Source organism: Solanum lycopersicum, chromosome 7 (genome assembly GCF_036512215.1).
Source record: "Solanum lycopersicum chromosome 7, SLM_r2.1".
Classification (NCBI taxonomy): domain Eukaryota; kingdom Viridiplantae; phylum Streptophyta; class Magnoliopsida; order Solanales; family Solanaceae; genus Solanum; species Solanum lycopersicum.
In genome coordinates this window covers 56,478,607-56,484,721 of record NC_090806.1, presented here as the reverse complement: position 1 = coordinate 56,484,721, position 6,115 = coordinate 56,478,607, and positions in this window count along the sequence as shown.

Genomic DNA, 6,115 nt, shown 5'->3' with positions numbered 1-6,115 from the left:
TTGCTATCAATATTTATAAAGGTTCTATGTTGTCGTTACAAAGATTTTTTTTGATGTGGTGCACAAAATATTTTTTCCAAGGAAGCAAAAACGAACTAAGGCTTACTAGGCATCACACTTATGTAGCTGTTACTCTCTAGAAAGCCTGTTAACTTACCTCAACTGATGTTGAATCACATGCATCACATATGTGTGGAGGATAAGAAGATGCATTCCCTATGATATGGGTTCTGGTTAGAAGAGAATTTTGAGTTCTTACATATCCCTATGCAAACATGGCAAGTTTAGACTACCAAAGATGTTCTAGGAACTGTGAATTAGGTTGTTGTACCTACTTCTTAGAGAGGTGCTAGTGCACCATTACAACGATTACAATCTCAGTTGACAACAAAGGAGAAGGAAATAACGACTCTTCAGTTGTCACATTCAGCTACTAAAGATAAGTTGCATCTGAAATATAGGGCAGAACAAGCTGGGTTGATTAAGGAGAACACCCATTTGAAAGGTGAGTTGCTCAAGTCTAATGCCGCTTTGGAGACTGAACAATCCACAAGTTCAGCAGATCTAATAGGCCTCTTTGAGCTACTTAAAATGCATCCTGCCTCATTTCCAGCTCTTAGTCCTTCCTCCAAGCTACCTTAATACTTTTGCTCACTATTTGATGTGTTTTGCCTTCTAGATTTTTTGTTAAACAAGTGATGTACTTATCTAACTTGATGATTGTGTTGGTGTTTTGTTGATCTTTTGTTCTGATTCTGCCTGCTTTCTATTTTAATTATGAACATTGTTTTTTTGATAAAGTAATTAAATGATATTATAAATCGTCAAGAAGATGCAAAGCCACAAAGGACAATGTGCAAGAAAGCTGCTTCAAACAACAATATATGGAGCGAGGTTGGTAAAAACTTAAGAAACAGTCAAAAGGGCCTCTACTACTCTACTGTACTAGAGATAGAGAACCAAAAATATCCAAAAATATATCCACACTGTTTACAGTGGCAAAAAAAGGTGATAAACACTCTCAATGGTCTGCTTGAACATGACACATCTGTTGATAAGGATTGCATCTTTATTTCGGAGATTATCTTGTGTTAGGCATGCTTCCTTCAGGGCAGTCCATGTGAAACAAGATACTCTAAGAGTTTTCCTAGTTTTCCATACATGTTTCCAAGGCCAAAATTGAAGAATGCCATTATGGGAGCTCATATTTTTGTAGCATTCTTTCACAGTGTAGGCCTTCTCCTTAGAATTACCCCAAAGAATCCTATCTTGATCTTCAACCAACGCTGTAGTGCTTTCTAAAGTTTCTAGGAGGGAAGGATGTCATTGATCTCCCAATCCTGAAAGTTCTCTCTGAAAATAGGGGACCAAAAGTTGTTGTCTCTATACTAGGCTATAACTTCTTCTTTTTTGGAGGCTATCTGGAACAATCAGGGGAAATAGTCTTTTAGCATAGAGTTCCCAAGCCATTTGTCTTGCCAAAAATCTAATCTTGAGTCCTACCAACTTTGAAGGATACTTATCGGAATAAATCATCTTGGAAACTACTTATATGTTTCCAGACCCCTACACCATGGGGTTAATTGCTTTTCTTTGGACACTAGTGATCTTGAATGCCATATTTAGCCTTGTTGACGTCTCTCCAAAACCCACCCTCAGTTTGTCCATACCTCAAGAGCCACTTTATTAGTAGGCTGTTATTATGGAGTTTGAGATTCCTGATTCCCAAGCCTCTTTGAGTCTTAGGCTGAGTAACTAATTTCCATTTAACAAGAGAGAACTTTTGAGTGAGATTGTTTCCTTCCCACAAAAATCTACTTCTGAGCCTATCCATTTGCTTTAGAATTGAACCTAGTATAAGAAATAAAGACATATAGTATGTAGAAATGCTGTCTAGGACACCGTTGATTAGAGTGAGCGTACCACCCATGGAGTGGTATTGCATTTTCCATGTGGCTAGCCTCTTCTCCATTTTTTCAATAACTCCATTCTAGATTCCAGAGGATTTGAAGCTTTCCCCCAGGGGAAGACCAATATAGGTGGTAGGTAATGACATAGTTCTGCAACTAAGTATCCTAGCTAGTTCCATTAGATTGGCCGCCTGATTTACTGGATATATCACACTTTAAAGCATGTTAACATGGATTCTAGAGACGACTTCAAAAAATATGGTAATAATGTTGAGATTAGAGACATGCCGCCTGTCAACTCCACAAAAAATAAGAGTGTCATCTGCATAGAGTAGGTGAGAGACATTGATAGTGGTGGCTTGGTTGCTGCTTACTTGGAACCCTTAAATCCATTGGAGTTCTTTAGCCTTAGTTAACAACTGAGATAGCCCTTCCATTGCAAGAATGAATAGAAAAGGAGAGAGTGGATCCCCCTGCCTCAACCCTTTTTGAGTAGAGAAAAATCCAGTTAGACTTTTGTTGATCAGAACTGAGAAATTTACTGTTGAAATGCAAAAAAATATCCATATTATCCACATACTACCAAAGACCATTTGTTTTAGAAGATAAGATAAGCCTAGTTGAGCTGGTCAAAGGCTTTCTCTATATCTAGTTTGCATAAGATCCCAGACTCACCACTTTTCATTCTCCAGTATAGCACTTCATTAGCAATCAAGGATGCATCAGTTATAGATCTATTTTATAGGAATGCACTTTTCTTCCCTAAGACTATAGGATTCATCACCTTTTTCATCCTTTCTGCTAGGACTTCAGCGAACAACTTATATACACTGCCCATGAGGCTTATATGCCTATAGTTCTAAGATCCACACCACCTTTCTTCTTTGGAATTAGAGTAATAAAAGAGGCATTGTAAGATCTCACCACTTGGAAATTCTAGTGAAAGAAATTAAGAGCTGCTAGTATGTCATCTTTGAGGAAGCACTACAATATATGGAAGAAAGCCATGGTGTAACGATTAGGGCCTGGGTCTTTGTCAGGGGCACAAACCATGAGAGCATTAAAAATCTCTAATTCAGTGAAAGGAAGCTCAAGCTCATATTTTTCTTCTATATTGAGGGTGGGAAGGTTCTTAAAGACAACTGAGGGTCTCAATGATTCAGCCTCCTAGTAAATTTGTTGGTAGTACCCCAGAATGCCATCCTTTATCCTTACTTTATCTTCAATCAGTTCACCCCATATTCTCAGTTTATCAATGAAGTTACCCCTTCTATGTTTAATTGGTCATTTTCTGCAGGAATTTTGTGTTTTTGTCCCCCCTTTTAAGCCATAGACATCTAGAATTTTGTCTCTATGAGATCTCTTAAGCTACTACAATATGTTGAAGTTGTAGTTTCAGATTCATGGACTGTGCTTTTACTTGTGGTGAAAGGATTGTAAACTCATCTAGTTGATCCAATTTCCCTAGTTCCAAAAGATCCTTAGTTCTTTGTGTTTCAATATTGCCATACACCTCCCCGTTCCATTTAGAAATGTCTTTCTTTAGGTTTCTGAGTTTCTGTAACATCGCAAAGCTTGGGGTAACTTGTATAATGTAGGTCTGCTCCCATCTTTTATCATATTAATGAATCCTTCTTCTTGGATCCACATGTTTTCAAATTTGAAGGATGAGGGTAATGTCTCCCAATCTCCACTTTCTAAGAAGATAGGTTTATGATCTGAAAATACTTTAGGCATCGTATAGTGTCTGATAGACCTGAGCATCTCGCTCCATTATGATGAATAAAGGAACCTGTCAATTTTTGAGGCTTGAAAGGTATCCTCCCCTTTTTTACCAGGTGAACTGTGATCCTTGGAGAGGAGGATCAATTAGTTCAAGATCCAAATTATTTATTGAGATCCCGTCATAGCATTATTCTAGTATAGTTTAGCTTTTCACCCTCAAATCTACATATATTGAAATCTCCTCCTATGACCTATAGATCAGACCATAATCCCCTAATTGATGCCAACTCCAACTAGATGTACTCCTTTTCTGGATCAGCGATAGGTCCGTAAACTCTAGTGAAAACCCATTTTAAGTCCTTAGAGGTGCTCTCAAAACTACATGAAGTGGATAAGGCCCCTGCCTGTGACTCAACATAATTCCAAGCTCTTTTGTCGCATAAAATTAATACCCCAGCTTTGGTGCGAGTTGCATTAACTTCTGCCCATGAAAGCCATCTATTCACCCTTATTTGTTTGAGTAGAGATGGATTCCAAGACTCTGTTTTGGTTTCCTGTAAACAAACAAAGTCTGCTCCCCACTTTTGGATAAGATATTTCAAAGTACTTCTCTTATCTTTATTTTGAGGCCCTGCACATTCCAATTGATAATATTAAATCTCATCTGGAATGAGCCTTGTGGTATCTGCCCCTAACTTTCTTTCCACTTCCATCTTGCAGACCCCAATCCAATTTTGTAATTTTATTTGTTTCATTCCTCTTCACCTTTTTCGCTTCTCCAAACTTCTTCCTTTGTTCACGAACTTGAGATTTCCTTTTTTCCTCCATTCTTAATATAATGTCTAGGATTTCATGCTCAAAACCTGAAACATTCACCCCAATGCTTTGTATGTCTTCAACATAGTAAATTTTATGTAGTTTGATGTTTCCACCATAGTCAGGGAATCAATAGTTTGTGGTTAAAGATCGTTGCGCCATGGTAGAGGATCAAAACTATTGAAAGACTGAGAATAGAGATCTGAATCCGAGTCATAGAATGTGGTGGGGGTAATTGGATATAGCCTGCACGTACCTAAAAAAGGCATTGGATTTTCTGCTTCATCATTTGCTTCAATCTGAGAGAAGGCCCCGGCCTCATTCTTCTATTTCCGGTGATTGGATGCTTGAATTTCCATTTCAAAAGGTTTGAGTGAGGCTGCAAAGGTAGAACTCCACTGTTCAAGGCAGGAGAAGTTCTCCCATATTAGTGTTGGCCCGACCCATTTGCAATTGAATGAGACTTGCCCTTTTTATTGCCCAGATAATCTCTCACGTGCCTCTCACATGGAGTTTTAAAATTGGTCTCGTGTAGGACCGTATACACCTATGCTCTTAGTAACTTTTCAACCCTAGCCAGCTCAAAATTTTGACCAACGGTAAAGGAGATGGATGAATCTCTGTGATTATCGCTAATTTTTGGCTGAATTTATGACGCAAATACTGGCCCAGTGAAAGTGGGTTATGTTCTTTGTGTCTTCTTCAACTCCAATAAAACCTCCGCAGTTGTTCCTTATATGCTCAAAAGGGTCCATGGTCCAAGCACTTAAGGTCTGAGACAATGTTTTACATTTATGATTGACAAGTATCTCAGAGGGCCTTTCTATAAAAATACCTAGACTTTCCATTAATTAAAGCAATAAAGTAATAGATTAGGAAAGTAAAGAAAAAGACGGTTTAAAACTTGGAATTTTTATTATTATCAAATCAACTTGAAAATACAAAGATGGGAGAGAGAAAACTCTAACCAAGTATTCTTGAGAGAGAGAGAGAGAGAGAGAGAGATTCTTGCAATAAAAAGGATGTTCCTACAATGTGTGTGAGTGTGTGTGTGTGTGTGGGGATTTTAGATACAAAAATATGCTAAAATAAAAGTGCTACAGTGTTGCTACAGTACCACCCTCAATAATTTTCAGCCCATGCTTTGATGATGTCATCAGTGATTTAAGTTTTATTGTGTTATCGTGATGTCAAAGTGGATGGATATTCTTAGAAATTATTATCATGTTATATTCAGAATCAAACTCATTTGCTTCTTGATATTGGGAGTTGGGGAGTTCACCATAATTTGCTGTAGTTTTTTCTCCATTTGTTGAATAAAGTCTCCCCTACTACCTGAGCCAGCTAGTTGTGAAGCTGCAATTGATTTTTGCTGTAAAAATTGGATTAAGACGTCATCTGATAGGATTAGATGTCCTGGGTTACGTAAGAACCATTTTCCAATTCTGGGATACATGCTTCTTTTGGATCCCAGTTTTTCCACCATTTACAATGACCTTGGATAGACAACCATGGGAGTCCCTTGTGTTTACTTGGTTAATGAAATGCAAATTTATGGGCAAATATCCATGGGACGTGAAATATATGGGAAAATTGTAAAAGCATAGGGAATGTAATGTTGATTTGAAATTTTTTGACAAAAATAGTTGTATGCCTCTAAAACT